The sequence below is a fragment of the Excalfactoria chinensis genome, unplaced genomic scaffold (assembly GCF_039878825.1).
Source record: "Excalfactoria chinensis isolate bCotChi1 unplaced genomic scaffold, bCotChi1.hap2 Scaffold_369, whole genome shotgun sequence".
NCBI lineage: Eukaryota > Metazoa > Chordata > Aves > Galliformes > Phasianidae > Excalfactoria > Excalfactoria chinensis.
In genome coordinates, this window is record NW_027315657.1 from 1 (window position 1) to 18,073 (window position 18,073).

The following is an 18,073-nucleotide window of genomic DNA, read 5'->3' on the forward strand; positions in this document are numbered from 1 at the left end:
GATCGAGGTTAGATGTGCAAGAGGCGACGTCTCTTTATAGGAGCCCGTCGGTGAGACTGAATGGCTACAAGAGGTTGCTGGATTGCCCCGTCCATCTTTGGAGGTGTCTCAAGGCCAGGTTGGCAGCTTCATCATCATCTCCATGGTCTTCCTATGGATCCTTCCCACCAGCTCACTGTCTTCTTGTACTGAGGGCTCTGTATTTAGACACAGCACTCCATTAAAGCTCATCAGGCCCCTCAAATTGGTGCTATTTTAGCTTATTTGAGGCAAAAAACCCCTAAATATCCTCTATGTGCCTCTTCAAAAGGCTCATATGGGCACATAGGCCAAATATCTTCTATATTAGCAGATCCAGCTTCTATATTGACAGATCCAGCTTCTATACGGACAGATACAGCTTCTATATTGACAGATACAGCTTCTATACTGACAGATACAGCTTCTATATGGACAGATCCAGCTTCTATATTAGCAGATACAGCGTCTATATTGACAGATACAGCGTCTATATGGACAGATACAGCTTCTATATTGACAAATACAGCTTCTATATGGACAGATACAGCTTCTATATTGACAAATACAGCTTCTATACGGACAGATACAGCTTCTATATTGACAGATACAGCTTCTATATGGACAGATACAGCTTCTATATGGACAGATACAGCTTCTATATGGACAGATACAGCGTCTATATGGACAGATACAGCTTCTATACGGACAGATACAGCTTCTATACGGACAGATACAGCTTCTATATTAGCAGATCCAGCTTCTATATGGACAGATACAGCTTCTATATTAACAGATCCATCTTGCTCCTTGCCTGTGGTGAATCCATCCCCCCTCATTGCCTCCTTCTACCTGAGGAGGGGGGGGGGAAATCTTCACTCCTTGTACCGAATCGGCCTAAAAGGCGGCACACAGCGATTTTAAGCCGTTCTTTCTCCTCATCCCTTGTCACTTTCGGTTCCTTTTATACCCGGACCCCTCGGTTTCCATTGCGGCCTTCAGACCCGCAGCGCGATCCGACCCCGCTCCTCAGCGCCTCCTCCTGACAGGGAAGAAAATGGCGCCTCTCCCCGCGAACTCTCGCGAGATCAACCCCCCCCACCCGCCCCCCACCAAGAACAATCTCGCGAGAGCGCGGCTACCCCTCTCACCGGGAACTCTCGCGAGAACAGCACCTCCGGTCGTCGAAGGAAATGGCGGCCGCCTGTGTTGCTCCCGCGCGCGTTTTCTCGCGAAGTCCCGCGAGAGTTCAGCGTAATGGCGGCCCCCTGGCAGCTTTCCCCCTCCCTTCGGCCCTCACGGCGGGAGATCGCATCCCATTCACCGCCCGGGCTTTGCACCCCCGCCCGCTCCCACACAGGACACCCCGCTCATCGCAGCCTCCCCAGCCCTTTCCATTCCATCTCCGTGCACCGACCCCCCTTTTCCCTCCATTACCCCTCATTTCCCGCCCCCATTCCCCGCGCGCGGGAACGCCCTTTCCCGCTTCGCCCCGCCCACTTTCCCCACCCAGTGTGACGTCACTCAACAGGGCGTGGCTTGAGCCCACGGTGGGCGTGGCTTGAGCTCGCGGTGGGCGTGGCTTGAGCCCGCTGTGGGCGTGGCGCGGCGGCGCCGTGACGTCGCTGCAGCGCGGTGAGGTCAGTGCGGCGCCGCTGCCGGACCGCTGCCCCTCGGAGCCGCTCCCCCCGCCCCCCTCCTCCTCCTCCCCGACCGCTCCGCGACGCCTCCCGGGTCCCGGTGGCGGGAGGGCGGCTCGGCCGGGCCCGAAGCGGCGCCTCCGGGCGCCTGAGGTGAGTTCGGGCCTATACGGCGAGGGGCGCGGCGACGGCCTAAGGGTTGGGTGTGTGTGGGGGGGGAGTTACGCTATTCACATCCGCGCTTACGTCGCCCCGCTGGCGTAGCCCGCATTGCGTAACGCGGCCGCTGCGTCAGGGAGCGCTACGCAAAGTGCGGGGCGGAGGTCGGGGCGCGCTGCGCCAACGGCGTAATGAGGGGCGCGAGGCGCGGAGCGCGCCGCTGTTGGCGTAGCGAGGGTCACGCGCCACCCTGCGTAGGCCGTATTTTTCACGCCTCCACGCAAAGTGCGCAGCGCTCTGCTTAAGGGGGAAGGCGGCTCCGGGGCGGCACCCGCTGCGCTCCGAGCGACGAGCGGAGCTCCGGGGCCGCGCCTGGCCCTCCCGCCCCTCCCCTGAGCGTTCCGCTAACTGCGTAACCCCCGCCGCGCCGTTTGCGTAGCGCTGAGGAAGGGGAAGCGCCCGCGGTGACGCTCGGCGCGGCCTCCGCTACGCCGTTGGCGTACGGCGGCCCCTGGGGCTGCACCGTCGGCGCGGGGCGGTGCGCAGAGTGCGGGGCGCGGGGCGGGGCGGAGCGCGGGGCACTTCCGGCCGCCGCCATTTTGTCCGCGGCCCTCGGGAGGAAGCGGCGGCGGGCGAGGCCTTCACAGCCGCCGTCGTCTCGCGGCCCTCTCCCTCCGTCCCCTTCCGCAGCGCCGGTGAGTGGCTCCCGCCGGACCCGGCTCTTTCTCGGCGCTTCGGAGCCGCTGGGAAGGCCTCGGGGGGCGGTTCCGTTGCCCTCAGGGCCGCCGGGAGGCCGTTGGGTTCCGCCTGTGAGGCCGGCGGGCCTCGTAGCGCCGTGCGGGGAGTGGGGGGGGATCGGGGCGGTGTAGGCCCGGCCGCGGGGTGGGGGGGCGGAGGGGGGCGGAGACTTGGAGCTGCTGGGGTGAGAAGAGCCGAGCAGCGCGGCCCCCCCCCCCATCCAACCAGCGTTGCGCCTATAGACCCATACCCTGCAGCTGGGTCCCCCCCCATATATATATATATTCTGCCCCTATAGACCCATACCCTTCAGCTGGGTCCCCCCCATATATATATATTCTGCCCCTATAGCCCCATACCCTGCAGCTGGTTCCCCCCATATATATATAATCTGCCCCTATAGACCCATACCCTTCAGCTGGGTTCCCCCCCATATATATATATATATATATTCGGCCCTATAGCCCCATACCCTTCAGCTGGTTCCCCCCCATATATATATATATATTCTGCCCCTATAGCCCCATACCCTTCAGCTGGGTTCCCCCCATATATATATATATATTCTGCCCCTATAGCCCCATACCCTTCAGCTGGTTCCCCCCATATATATATATTCTGCCCCTATTGCCCCATACCCTGCAGCTGGATCCCCCCCCATATATATATGTTCTGCCCCTATAGCCCCATACCCTGCAGCTGGGTTCCCCCCCATATATATACATTCTGTCCCTATAGACCCATATCCTTCAGCTGGGTTCCCCCCCATATATATATATTCTGCCCCTATAGCCCCATACCCTTCAGCTGGTTCCCCCCCCCATATATATATATATTCTGCCCCTATAGCCCCATACCCTTCAGCTGGGTACCCCCCATATATATATATTCTGCCCCTATAGCCCCATACCCTTCAGCTGGGTTCCCCCCATGTATATATATTCTGCCCCTATAGGCCATACCCTGCAGCTGGGTTCCCCCCCATATATATATACTCTGCCCCTATAGACCCATACCCTTCAGCTGGGTTCCCATCCCCCCATATATATATATTCTGCCCCTATAGACCCATACCCTTCAGCAGCGTTCTCCCCTATATATATATATATATTCTGCTCCTATAGCCCCATACCCTTCAGCTGGGTTCTCCCCATATATATATATATATTCTGCCCCTATAGCCCCATACCCTTCAGCTGGGTCCCCCCCATATATATATATATTCTGCCCCTATAGCCCCATACCCTTCAGCTGGGTCCCCCCCATATATATATATTCTGCCCCTATAGCCCCATACCCTTCAGCTGGGTTCCCCCCATATCTATATATTCTGCCCCTATAGACCCATACCCTTCAGCTGGGTTCCCCCCATATATATATATATATTCTGCCCCTATAGCCCCATACCCTTCAGCTGGTTCCCCCCATATATATATATTCTGCCCCTATTGCCCCATACCCTGCAGCTGGATCCCCCCCCATATATATATGTTCTGCCCCTATAGACCCATACCCTTCAGCTGGGTCCCCCCCCCATATATATATATTCTGCCCCTATAGCCCCATACCCTTCAGCTGGGTTCCCCCCCATATATATATATTCTGCCCCTATAGACCCATACCCTGCAGTTGGGTTCCCCCCCATATATATATACTCTGCCCCTATAGCCCCATACCCTTCAGCTGGATCCCCCCCATATATATATATATTCTGCCCCTATAGCCCCATACCCTTCAGCTGGATCCCCCCCATATATATATATTCTGCCCCTATAACCCCATACCCTTCAGCTGGGTTCCCCCCATATATATATATTCTGCCCCTATAGCCCCATACCCTTCAGCTGGGTTCCCCCCCATATATATATATTCTGCCCCTATAGACCCATACCCTTCAGATGGGTCCCCCCCCATATATATATATTCTGCCCCTATAGACCCATATCCAGCAGCTGGGTCCCCCCCCATATATATATATTCTGCCCCTATAGCCCCATACCCTTCAGCTGGGTTCCCCCCATATATATATATTCTGCCCCTATAGCCCCATACCCTTCAGCTGGTTTCCCCCCCATATATATGTTCTGCCCCTATAGCCCCATACCCTTCAGCTGGGTTCCCCCCTATATATATGTATATATTCTGTGTTTGTGCTGCATTAAATGCTCTGGCATTGGCTTAAAGCAGAGCAGGGAGTGCTGCTGGTGGGTTATATGGTGTTAATGGGGTGGAATGGTGGGTTATAGTCTGAAATAGGGCATTAATGGGCTGGAAGGAGCGATGCTGATGGATATGTTGGCCCTATGGTGTGTGATGCCTCACCCGAAGCTGTTCCATTGAGTTCTATGTGCTCCTTTCAGCAATTTTGGGGTTGTTTGTTGTGGTTTTGGGGTCGTCGTACCTCAAATATAAGCTTTACTTAAGAGGTTTCCATACCCAAAGCCCTCATAGGGCCGATGGGATCCCAAAGGCTGAAGCTTTAAGCTCAGCCCTCAATTCCCTGCTCTCCTTTCCCATCCCAAGGCACTGAGCGTGGATGTGAGTCGTGTTCCTCTTGGCCTATTTGAAGTCATGCTGATGGAAACCAGCCCCATGAGATGGGGAAAGGAATGGGGGGCTGTGCTGGAAGGGCAGCCCCCAACCCCCCCCTTATAGTCAGCATTGAGATATGGGGCTTCCCTGCTTTGTTTTGCTGTGTTAATTACTTTGGAGGCCGAGTAACTGTTGCTGCTGTGTTATCTGATGATAAGCCTGGCTTGAAAGGGAGGGGACTGGCCGTTAGGAGCCCTCGTTAGCACCAATCCTATGCATGCATGGGATGGAAGGCTGTTTGCAAGGCAGCAGACCTGCCCCGTGCCCTTCTTGCTCCGTTAACTCCCGGTTGCATCGTTTTCCATCTGCTTTTTGGGGCTGTTTGGGAGCATTTTCTTGCTCTGAGGGCTGCAGTCAGCTCCGTGCTGTGGGTTGGAGGTGAAGCTTTGCTGCTCGGGGAGGAGGAGTTCCCCGCGGTTGGGATTATTTCTTGTTATTGCTGTCATCAAATGATGCTTTTATGGCCACAACTTCCCTGCCTGGGGTTGGAGAGGCCCACACGTGTAACAGCGACGGAGGCCACGACGCTGTTGGGGTTTATGGGGACACAAAAAGGGCTTTGATGCAGCTGGAAGGACCCGACGTCGGGTTGTGTGGGCTCAGCAGCCGAAGTGCTGCCGTCAGCTCCCATCACAAAGCAAACCCTGGGCTTATTGCAGTTTATTGCAGCTTATTGCAGCTTATTGCAGCTTATTGCAGCTCTGTGTGCCCCCCTACAAGAAAGGGGGGGTTTGTTGCTTTAGGATGCGCTCAGCTGTTAATTAACCCCCCCTTCCTAATGAGCTCAGGCTCTACCAGAACCGGATGATGCTTCGGATCCAGGGAGATCCAGAACAGCTCCGAAAAGCAAAACAGGAACTTGGAGCAGCCATGAGAACGTGGGTGAATATCCTGAAAGCTGAAACCCTGCAGTCTCCATCCCGGAAATAGGAAGCTGTGTTTGGGATTGGGGACGTTTATTCCTGCCTTATTGCACAGGGTTCCTATTGGGAACCTCCTCCAGCTTTTCCTGCTGCTCTGCATGCAGAAAGAAGCGCAACCTTCCTCAGCTCCGCTGCCCTTGGAGCTCTTTGCTTTCCTTTATTGCTGGTAAATAAGCACAGTGAGCACATTGGGTGCAACAAACCCCCAACAGCTGCTTTTCCTCCACACCGGCTGCAATTCACTTTCTTTCTTCCCCCTCCATCTGGAGGGTTGTTGGCTTGGAAGCGCTCTCTCTCTCTCTCTCGCTCTCGTGTTCCACTCACGTGGTTCCTCCTTTGCACTGATGGAATGTTTGGTTCCGTTGTGGTTTTGCTTTGCGTGTCAAGTCACCCAAGAGATAAATAAACACGTTGGGTGGCATCTGAGCGTGTTCGCAGGGGGCTGAGAGGAGGGTGGTGGAAAGCAGTTCCCCCTTGTCCTAGCCCTGCCTGCCCCTATAACGGCAGGGATCGTAACAGGACGAGGGGGGAATGGCTTGAAGCTCAAAGAGAGGAAACATAGGTTTGATGTAAGGGGGAGTTCTTTACCCAGGGGGTGGTGAGGCCCAGAGCTGTGGGATGGGAATCAGGCTGAGCAGGTGGGGGTTGTGCAGCCCATGGCAGAGGTGGGGCTGGGGGGGATGTTTGGGGTCCTTGTAACTCAATCGTGCTCTGATCGCATGGTGCTGTGATCTTTAAGGATCCATTCAACCCAACCCATTCTGTGGTTCTTTGACTTTTAAGGACCCTTCCAACCCATTCTAGGATTCTGTAATCCTTTGAATCCCTTCCAACCCATTCCATGGATCTATGACCTTTGAAGACCCTTCCAACCCAACCCATTGCATCATTCGATGACCTTTGAGGACCCTTCCAACCTATTGCATCATTCTATGACCTTTGAGGACCCTTCCAGCCTATTCTATCATTCTGTGACCTTTGAGGACCCTTCCAACCCATTGCATCATTCTGTGAGCTTTGAGGACCCTTCCAACCCATTCCATGGATCTATGACCTTTGAAGACCCTTCCAACCCATTCCATTATTCTGACACCTTTGAGGACCCTTCCAACCCAACCCATTTTGTGGTTCTATGATATTCAGGGGTCCTATTGGCCCAAATCATGCTATGGTTCTGTAATTCTGTGATCATGAAAATCCTTTCCAATGGTTCCTGTGGTCTTCAAAGTCTTTTCCAATCCAAGCCATGCTGCGATGCCATGGCTCTGTGGTCTTTAAAGACCCTTCTAACCCAAACCATGCTGTGATCCCCCAGTTCTGTGGTCTTTAAGGTTCTTTCCAACCCATCCTAAGGTTCTGTGACCCTCAAGGTCCCTTCCAGCCCAACCCACTCCATGGTTCTGTGATCTTCAAGGACCCTTCCAACCTTAGCACTGCTCCATGGTTCGCTGCCCCTTAAGGTCCCTTCCAACCCACTCCATGGTTCTGTGATCTTCAAGGACCTTCCAACCCAATCCATCCAATCACTTATTGGCTCTTTTAAAGGTCCCTTCCAACCCAACCCATTCTATCACTGCATGCATTTATGGTCTTTAAGGTCTTTTCCAACCCATTCCATGAACTTTGAGGACCTTTCCAACCCAACCCAATCTGTGATCTTTTATAACCCTTTGAACTCAACCCATTCTATGTTTTTGTGATCTTTGAGGACCTTCCCAACCTCACTCATTCAACAGTTCTGTGACCTTTGAGGACCTTCCCAACTCATTCAATGGTTCTGTGATCTTTAAGGACCTTCCCAACCCATTCTATGATCTTTAAGGACCTTCCCAACCCATTCTATGATCTTTAAGGACCTTCCCAACCCATTCTATGATCTTTAAGGACCTTCCCAACCCATTCCGTGATCTTTGAGGACCTTCCCATCCCATTCTGTGATCTTTGAGGACCTTCTCAACCCATTCTATGATCTTTAAGGACCTTCCCAACCCATTCCGTGATCTTTGAGGACCTTCCCAACCCATTCTATGATCTTTAAGGACCTTCCCAACCCATTCTGTGATTCTTAAGGACCTTCCCATCCCATTCCATGATCTTTAAGGACCTTCCCAACCCATTCCGTGATCTTTAAGGACCTTCCCAACCCATTCCATGATCTTTAAGGACCTTCCCAACCCATTCCATGATCTTTAAGGACCTTCCCATCCCATTCCGTGACCTTTAAGGACCTTCCCAACCCATTCTATGATCTTTAATGACCTTCCCAACCCATTCTATGATCTTTAAGGACCTTCCCAACCCATTCTATGATCTTTAAGGACCTTCCCATCCCATTCCATGATCTTTAAGGACCTTCCCATCCCATTCTCTCACTGCAAGCTGTTGGAATGGGAGCTGTGTTGGCTAAAATCACCCTCATAACGAACGGCGCGCTGGTAAAAATCTGAATATAACGTTAAACCTGCGCTCCCGTAATTAAGTAATTACATGTTCAAACGAACCTGGGTACTTGTGCAATTAAACAGCCTTTTACAGCGTCGTGTCAGCTTAATTTAATTGTTGTCTGCCAGCGCCGGCTTTAATGTTTAATAACTGAGATACAAAAGAGGGGAGGCGTGCAGGCGGGATCGGGTCCTGCTTGCTGATGAAAACAGCACTTAAATCTCAGTTGCATGGAGCTGGGGCTGCCTGTTTGCTTATTGGGAGGGGGAAGCTGGAAGAAATGGATCCGGAGGAGAAGAACAAGTGGTTTTATGGGATCGTTTTCTGCCTAAAGCGGGCAAAGCAGTGAAAAAAGGAGCTGCAATGGGCTGAGATCGCCTGCCTTGTGCTCCTATGACCCAACCCTGTGCCTGGTCCCGGTGCTGTGCAGCTCAATGATGTTGGGAGAACCATGAGGAAGGCTCTGCTTGGTGTCCATGGGGTTTATGGGCAGCTTTATTGAGCAAGTACCCCACATTGGGAGCAGGGGGACTACAGGGGGTGAAATAACCAACATGTCGAGAGCTCAGGAATCATGACTGTGTGTGAATATCATCCTCTGCATTGAAGAGGGCAACCCCTGGGCTCGATGCTGCAGCTCCTCACCCCACAGACCCATGTGTTCCTCCAGAGCAGCCCCCCAAGTGTGCCCTGCAGCCCCCCCACCATGGGCTGAAGGTCAATGGGAGCAGCTCTGGGAGCCCCCAAGCAGATGAATGTGGGTGAGGAGGGGCTGCTCAGGGCTCTGTTTGGGTTTGAGGTGCTTCCATGCCTCGTCCTGCTTCTTCCTGTGCTCATCCAACGCTGTCCTGGAAGCAAGAGCTCCCTGCAGCCCATCTCGCATTCCACCAAACCCACGGCTGCTGTTTGCTGCTGGGAGATGCATGGATTTACAAACACTGCCTGCCTTGCCAGCTGGCTGTTTGCAGAGCTGCTTTCAGAGGGGGAAATTCCAACTATCTGCAGAGCCAGAGGAGCAGAAGGTGAATATCCAGAGCGCGTTGCTGCTCTCCAGCCCCCACTGGATGGCTCAGTGCTGCTCTCCAGCCCCCGTTGCATGGCTCAGTGCTGCAGAAGGTGAATATCCAGAGTGCGTTGCTGCTCTCCAGCCCCCACTGGATGGCTCAGTGCTGCTCTCCAGCCCCCATTGCATGGCTCAGTGCTGCAGAAGGTGAATATCCAGAGTGTTGCTTCTCTCCAGCCCCCATTGGATGGCTCAGTGCTGCAGAAGGTGGATATCCAGAGCATGTTGCCCTTCTCCAGCCCCCATTGCATGGCTCAATGCTGCAGAAGGTGAATATCCAGAGTGCATTGCTGCTCTCCAACCCCACTGGATGGCTCAGTGCTGCTCTCCAGGCTCACTTCCATAGGGATATCTCCATTCCCATGCTGTGCAGGAGGGAAGAGCTGCACCAACAGCACCTCATCACCGCAGCCATCGCAGCACGGTGCTGCTGGGGCACAGGATGACTTCCAGCTCTCACTGCCCTGACACGAAGGGAGCATCCTCCTTTGAGCCCAAGGGGAGCAGCAGCTCTGACGGCGTGACGGCCCCGCTGCACGGGACGTGGTTTTCCTGCTCAGAACAGACTGAACCAGCGAAGCACGCGGCATTTTTCACATTTTTCACATGTTTTCCTTTCGCCCTGACTCTTTTTTATCTGCTGCTTCGGCTCTGACCTTGGCTCGCCCTTCCCACCTCAGCTCCTGGAGCCCCGTGCTCTGACTGCAGCCGGGTGCTGGAGGAGCAGCAGATCCAAAAGCACAGGGTGAGCTTTTCCTCGTCGATCCCAGCTGAAGGTGAACTCGCAGCTCCAGGTAGGAACGAACACGCTCAGCTTCTGCTGGGGAAGGTGGTGGTTCTGCAACCCGTGCTGCTTCAATGTGAGTAGGAGTGAAATTGGTGATTCCAGATGGATCAGAGCTGGAGAACTGAGCAGCTACAGCTGTGAGCACGGACACTTTGAGTGTATAAAGCTCCTGGTGGGGGCTGTGAGCAGCCAGCAGCTCGCTGGGCTTCCCGTAGGTAAATACCAGCTTGCTCTGAGTGCTGTCCCATCATAGAGAGCTGCATTTCTGCTGCAGAATTGGCCTGAGGGATTCGTGGAGGCTGAATGCAGCTCGGGTGTAGGTTTGTGACTGAGCTGACTGCAGGCAGCTCCGTGTCCCTGCGTGTGTTTTGTGGTGTCCTGTTTGTGTCAGGGATGCTCAACACGTGTTCTGCGGTGCGGCAGCTCCGTTCCTCCCCATCTCTACCACTGAGCTGGAGGTGGCTCCGCTCAGCCCCACGTTGGCCCACTCGTAATTAACTTATGGCTTTATCAACCCCAAACCACATCACTGCTCCATTCCTGGTCGCCTGCCACGGCTGTTGGGGCGGCTGGGAGCCCAAGCAGGCATTCCTGACTCCTCACCGGATTCCTGGGGATGGCTTGGAGCTCATTCAGCGCCGTTAATGCCAGCTCATGGCTTTAGCTGTGCAATTCCAGGAGCATTGAGTCGTCTCGGGTGCTCAGAGCTGGCACACGAGTTGGTTTGTTACCATTGGAGCCGTTCTCTCCGTGGTACGGATGAGCTGGAACGCTTCAGCACTGAGTAATCCCGATCCCTGCGTGCCTATGAGGAGGCTTCCCCCCACACCTTGCTGCTGAGGGGCCAAGGAAGGCTGTTCTGGCTGACAGCTGAGGTTGGGTTACTCGTTAACCAAACACCCTCATTGATGGCTGTGGTGTTCTTGGGCCGTGTTGACCTGCGCTCGGTGCCCGGCTCGCTTTGCTCCCTTTGGCAGCAGGAGCAGAAATGTGCTCTGTGTTCCTTCACCTGAGCGATGGCTGTGCCAGCATCAGAGCCTCTCTGCATGGAATGAACTCCTGCTGTGCTGTGTGCTCTGCTGGTTGGAGCGTGGCCGGAGGTGCTCAGAGCCACAAGTGGGGCCTGGGGGCTGCCTGAGCTGATGGGGGGCACCCAGCCCACGGCAGGATTGAGACTGAGGGGCTTTGGGGTCCCTTTCAACCCAACCGTGGCTGTAATTCTGTGGCTGTGGTCTTAATGACCCTTCCAACCCAACCATGCCATGGTTCTGTGATCTTTAAGGACCTTTCCAACCCAACCATGCCGTGGTTCTGTGATCTTTAAGGACCTTTCCAACCCAACCATGCTATGGTTCTGTGATCTTTAAGGACCTTTCCAACCCAACGTATTCTACAGCTCTATGATTTCACATCTCCAACCACCAACCAGGTTCCTCATATCACCAGAACGATGCATTCCCAATGGCTTTTTGGCTCTGCTTTACCCAGCTGTGGCTGCCCCCTCCTCCTGGCTCTGCTTATGGAGCATCACCCAGCTGTGCCCTCCCCTCACTCCCAGCCCCCCCAACCCCCCCACCCCCATTCAATCCCCTTGGATAAGCTGTCACAGCACCCTGGCTTTGCCCTCGGGTCACCTTCAGGTTTGAATCAGCTGCACAGCTGCCATACCCATCCATTGTCTTGCTTTCAAATGGGAACGACTCAGTCTCATAGAGAGGCATTGTTAGGTGTTCCTGCTGCAGCAAATTGCTGTGTTTACCCTCCAAGCACGGCGCTGTGTGGGGTTTGGGGCTGACATTGGTGTTGTCTGGACTGCAGCTGGTTCAGGGCAGATGTGTGGCATTATGCATGCTGAGCGTTAGGGAACGTGCCTGCGAGGCAGGAGGGAGTGTGAGTGAGTGGAGTAGCCTTGTGCTGGTTCATTTATATGCTCGAAAAGCACTCATTAGTGGCCTGTGAGCAGCCCTGATGCTGTAACTCCCAGTTCCCCTATGGAACGTGCTGGTTCCTCTGTGCTATCCACTGCTTTGTTGGCCCTTCTGTGCCTGTAACCCCAACACAGTGGTTGTGCTGGGTGGTGATGGGCAAACTGAGTCAGATCCCATTGCTTGATACCCCCAAATGGTGACGAATGGTTGTGCTGGATGGCAACAACTCCATTTGATGTCGGATCCTCCTGTTCCCTATTTGCTGTTTGGTGTTTGTGGGTTTCTACACAGGCAGCCTCACCTTTCTGCTTGCTTTGAAGCTGTGTGCACGATGGGGTGTTGTGTGAGCTCCCCTCTGCCCACAGCACAGCCCTGCTGTGGCTATAAGGGGAATGTGAGGCAGTGCTCAGAGCATGGGCAGCCCATGTCCCCTGTGCCAGCAGACACTCCTAATCCAAAGCATTCATCTCCTTGTGCTGTGAGGTCCCTTCCAACCACACCGTGATCCCATGGTGCTGCGATCTTTGAGGACCCTTCCAACCCAACTCATTCTGTGATCTTTGAGGACCCTTCCAACCCAATTCATTCTGTGTTCTTTGAGGACCCTTCCAACTCATTCTGTGATCTTTGAGGACCCTTCCCACCCAATTCATTCTGTGGTCTTTGAGGACCCTTCCAACTCATTCTGTGATCTTTGAGGACCCTTCTAACCCAACCCATTCCATGATTGTGTGATCTTGGAGGACCCTTCTGACCCAATCCATTCTGTGACCTTTGAGGACCTTTCCAACCCAACCTGTTGTTTGGCTCCATGATGTTTGAGGACCCTTCCAACCAAATCCATTCCATGATTCTGTGATCTTTGAGGACCCTTCCAACCATTCTGTGATCTTGGAGGACTCTTCCAGCCCATTCTGTGACCTTTGAGAACCTTTCCAACTCAACCTGTTATGTGACTCCACGATGTCTGAGGACCCTTCCAACCCAAACTGTTCTGTGATGACCTTTGAGGACCCTTCCAACCCAACTCATTCCATGATTCTGTGATCTTGGAGGACCCTTCTAACTCAACCTGTTATGTGACTCCATGATGTCTGAGGACCCTTCCAACCCGAACTGTTCTGTGATGACCCTTGAGGACCCTTCCAACCCAACCCATTCCATGATTCCATGACCTTTGAGGGCCCTTCCAACCCAACCCATTCCATGATTCCACAACCCTTGAGGGCCCTTCCAACCCAACTCATTCCTTGATTCTGTGATCTTGGAGGACCCTTCTAACTCAATCTGTTGTGTGACTCCATGACCTTTGAGGACCCTTCCAACACAAACTGTTCTGTGATGACCTTTGAGGACCCTTCCAACCCAACCCATTCCATGATTCCACAACCCTTGAGGACCCTTCCAACCCAGCCCATTCCATGATTCTATGACCTTTGAGGACCCTTCCAACCCAACCCATTCCATGATTCCATAACCCTTGAAGGCCCTTCCAACCCAACCCAACCCATGATTCCATAACCCTTGAAGGCCCTTCCAACCCAACCCACTGTGTGCTTCCATCATCTTAAATCCCCTTTGGGTGTTGAGGTCCCGGGGTGGGATTAATTCCCCTTTGGTTGCTCTGAAGGCGAGATGTGCATGGAAAGCAAAGCGCGTTGGCTGGGTGCTCGAGCAGCCTTGGACTTTGTCTGATGATTAGCGCTGCCAATAGCCCTGACACGCACATTTCTCTTTGGATCACGTGTCAGCACTTCTCCCTTTCACCCCTGAGCTGTTTGGAGAGTTGGGATTTCCCCACAGCGCCGTGAAACTGAAGCTTTGGGTTTGGATTCAGGCACAGCAGCTTCCATCCTGCTTTGCAATCCTGGTGGTAAAGCAACGCTTCTTGCGTCAGCAACAGCTTGAGCTCATGAAACCCAAGTGCAGCGTGTGGGAAACAGCAGCTCTTGTGACTCTTTATCACCTTGTTGTGCTGGAGCCAGGGAAAGCCTGAGGGCACAGCCCTGACAGTTCTGTATGTGATGAACCTGGAGTGAAGCGTTCCCTGTTCTGTGCTGTGTGAGGGCTTTGTGCTTTCCTGGCTGTGTTTGCTTGCAGTTGCTTTCAAGCAAAACTTAAAGCATCCCATCAAAGAGTGTCTTGTTGTTGGGGGTCCAGGTGGATCTAACTAAGATGGGTTGGGTGGGTCCTTACAGATCACAGAATGGCACTGTGGGTCCCATCCTGTTCTGCAGGCAATGGGGTGCTCCTTGCAGGCCTTTTGCTGATGGGGTTGTGTTCAGGAGCCAAGATCTTTGCTACAACCACATACTGGGAACAGCTGCCTTGCATCCCTGTGCCCCTTAGCCCCAGTTCTGCCTCATACATTGCAGGGAAATGAATCTCAGCCTTTAAGCCCTCGGTTGGGACAGTTCAAGTTCTGCCTTTCACCCCTGTGTCCCCATGCATCCCTATGGGCCCAGTGCATCCCTATGGGCCCAGTGCATCCCTATGGGCCCCATGCATCCCTGTGGGCCCCATGCATCCCTGTGGGCCCCAGTGCATCCCTATGGCCCCAGTGCATCCCTATGGCCCCATGCATCCCTATGGGCCCCAGTGCATCCCTATGGGCCCCATGCATCCCTATGGGGCCCATGCATCCCTATGGGCCCAGTGCATCCCTATGGGCCCCATGCATCCCTGTGGCCCCAGTGCATCCCTATGACCCCATGCATCCCTGTGGCCCCAGTGCATCCCTATGGGCCCCATGCATCCCTGTGGCCCCAGTGCATCCCTATGGGCCCCATGCATCCCTATGGGCCCCATGCATCCCTATGACCCCATGCATCCCTGTGGCCCCAGTGCGTCCCTATGACCCCAGTGCATCCCTGTGGCCCCAGTGCATCCCTATGGCCCCACACATCCCTATGTCTGATCCAGGAACGTGTGCTGTTAGAGGGGTTGTTCTGTGACAGCCCTCTTGTGTGCGTGCATTAATGACAGCTAAAACCATAACCTTAAAACCCAGCACTAAAACAGCAATTAGTGCCTGCTGGTAATTACCCAGCAACCGGTTCCACGGAGCTGATCTGGACTCTTCCCTTCGCCTTGGGGATGTGCTGAGCTGACTTATGGGGTGCATCACTCCTGGATTGAAATGAAGGCCTTCCCTCTGTGCTGCAGGAACGTCTTCAGGGAGAGCTGCACACGGGTTGCTGCAGCTTATCCCACTCCCTTCTTCTTTTACATCAAAAACAGGGAGAACAGAAGTCAAAGGGGAAGATGCTTTGAAATGAGATCCGTTTAATGCGGTGTCATCCTGAAGTAAGACCCTGTTTCTTTTCCTTGCAGATCTTTCTTCCAGCGGTAGCCTCAAAAATGGAGGTGGGAGGGCTCGGCTGGTGAAGGAGCAGCACCCGACACCTCAAAGGGTCGAAGGATTTAAGGTAAAGCCCAGCAAGTTCTCTGTGCAACTGAATGCGTGCTGCCTTTGGGGGGGGCAAAGTGCAGCCTGTTCCTTGTGTTTGGGGTCAGAAATGCCTCTTCTGGGGCACGGAGAGGAGCAAAGGTGACCCAGAGGGCAGCGGGAGCGCTGGGATTACTGCTCTGTAAGCTGTGCTGTTGGCTCTGCCCTCGGTTGGGTGAGCAGATGGGGAGCCACGCTGACGCCGGGTCCGGCTTTGTCACCCTCATAACTTCACACACGGCTTCAGCTCCGTGCAGAGGGAGCTGATGGCAGCACGGTGGGAAGCTCCACGTGGTGGGGCTGTAATTTGGGATCGGCCACTAATTGGGGCCTCTTTGGGGGCCTTTTAAAACACAGGCTAACCTGGAAGTCACTCGCTTCCCATGGCACATGCATTCTGCTGTACATCTTTTCAGTGCCTTCCACTCCTCCCAAAGCATTCTGTTCCTGGTAGGCTGCCACAAAGTGCTTGGGAACAACTAGAAAACTCCCCCAGATACCAACTATTGTTATTGTGTGACTTCAGCTTGAAATGTCCCTCGTTGGCATTGACACCTGAATTCTTTGGCAGGCCTGCAGTGGGAGGAATGTTCTCTGCAGGACGTAATGCAGGCACGAGTGGTGATTGGCTTCCTGCAATCTCCTGTGGGAAAGCCCTTTGCTTTAACCACGCACACACGTTGACCTTGGAGCTTTTGCAGCAGCAAAGAAGTAAAACAGAGGGGAAGGGAGGTGAGGGGGATGTGCTCTTTCCAGGGAAGGAGGAGCAGGTCTTGTAAATGCTGGGCTGGAGTACAGAGCAAGCGTTGCATCTCCTTCACTCGCTGCAGTCTTTGCTGTTCTGAAGGGTGGAAATAGACATGAGTCGAGTGTGAGGCTGCAGGACACGACGTGAATGTGTCGCTGTGGATGTTGACTGATCTCAGTTCATTGCTACCTTTGGCCTTCAAGACTTACAGCAAGCCGAGCCTAGGAAGAGATGGCCCTGCAGGTCCTTTAGGAGAGGTGATACAGGCTTGAGGAAGGGTGTTCTGTCTGCTGTGGTTGGCTCCTGTTTTAAAACAAGGGGCAGCCCTGATCACGTAGAACAGAAGAAATGAACCTCTCCCAGCATTGCACCTTGCTCTGTTTAGAGCAGAATGATGGGATCACAGCATGGCTGGGTTGGAAGGATCCCAAAGCCCCCCCCCACGCTGACTCCTGCTGTGGGCTGGGTGCCCCCACAGCCACCTCAGGGCCCCAATCACAACCTCGGGTACCTCCAGGGATGGGGCACCATAGCTCTGGACAGCAGCACTGGGGCCTTATTGCCCTCTGAATGAGGAATTTCCCCTTCACACCTGACCTAAATTTATCCCATCACTCTCTATAAGATCCCCTGAGGTCCTGGAAGGATGCAGTGAGGTTTTCTCCCCAGGCTGCACACCTCCAGCTCATCCTATCCACACAGCAGAGGTGCTCCAACCTCCAAGCATCCTCATGGCCTCCTGGTTAGCTTTGTGTGGCCTCATTGCTCCATCCTATCCACATCCCTCTGGATCCCATCCCTTCCTTCTGCCCTATCATTGCACCACTCAGCCCAGTGCCGTCACCAAACCATGTTGAAGCTCCAGCCATCACCAGCGCTGCTCTCAGCAGCTGCTTAAATCGGTCCGATGGAAAAGGAATCCTCTTTACTCTTCCCCACTGACACAGATCACATCACCAACACGGGGAGGAGCTGCTGTCAATCTGAATCAGCTTCCAATGTGTTTTCCTTCTCCGTAGCTGAGGTTGGACGGAGCTCTTTAGAGCTCCATAGGGCAGCCTGTGTCTGCCGTGATGATTTCAGCCTCCTTTCCTGCAGGGCATGGTTAAGAGATTGACATGCAAAGAGCTTGTAATGGTGGGACAGTGGGATGAGGACTGCAAATACAAGTAACCAGATTCATTTGAATGGGATGCCATTGAGGGAGGTGGTTCCTGCTGCAAGCTGTGCTGCTGGGTGAGCAGGGAGGAATGCAAACAGAGCTTGAGAAGGTAGGAATGAGCAGCTGGGGGCTGCAGGCATCCTCAGGAGTGCAAGAGGTGCTGAATGGAAGGCAAGGATAAAGTTCAGACATTGATAGCAGCACTTATCTGTTATTATCACCCATTATTATCTCTGTTATCAGTCATGGAAAGGGAGGTAGCGTTGCGTTGGGCTCTCCTTCCTCCTGCATTGCCCTCTGGTTGCTCCAGGCTGCCCTTTGGAGCTCTAAAGAGCTTCCTCGGCCTGTTTCCATACAGAACTCCCTTCATCTTCAGTTTATGTGCTATATATACCTATTATATAGGCTTAGATTGCTCCTTAATC

The 18,073-nt window shown here is 53.7% G+C and overlaps 1 protein-coding gene across 5 annotated transcripts in view; it reads left to right on the plus strand.

Moving 5' to 3' along the window:
* Positions 1–1,613: 1,613 nt before the first annotated feature.
* Positions 1,614–18,073, plus strand: part of LOC140264980 (bromodomain-containing protein 4-like) — a 50,813-nt gene continuing 34,353 nt past the window's right edge. For 3 of the 5 annotated variants that reach the window (XM_072360856.1, XM_072360859.1, XM_072360860.1), the window contains exons 1-2: positions 2,391–2,512; positions 15,624–15,718. The gene's annotated coding sequence lies outside the window, so the exon portion shown is untranslated. Of the gene's footprint in view, positions 1,812–2,390; positions 2,513–15,623; positions 15,719–18,073 lie in introns of those variants that run through there. The other 2 variants (XM_072360858.1, XM_072360861.1) reach the window with 1 other exon arrangement.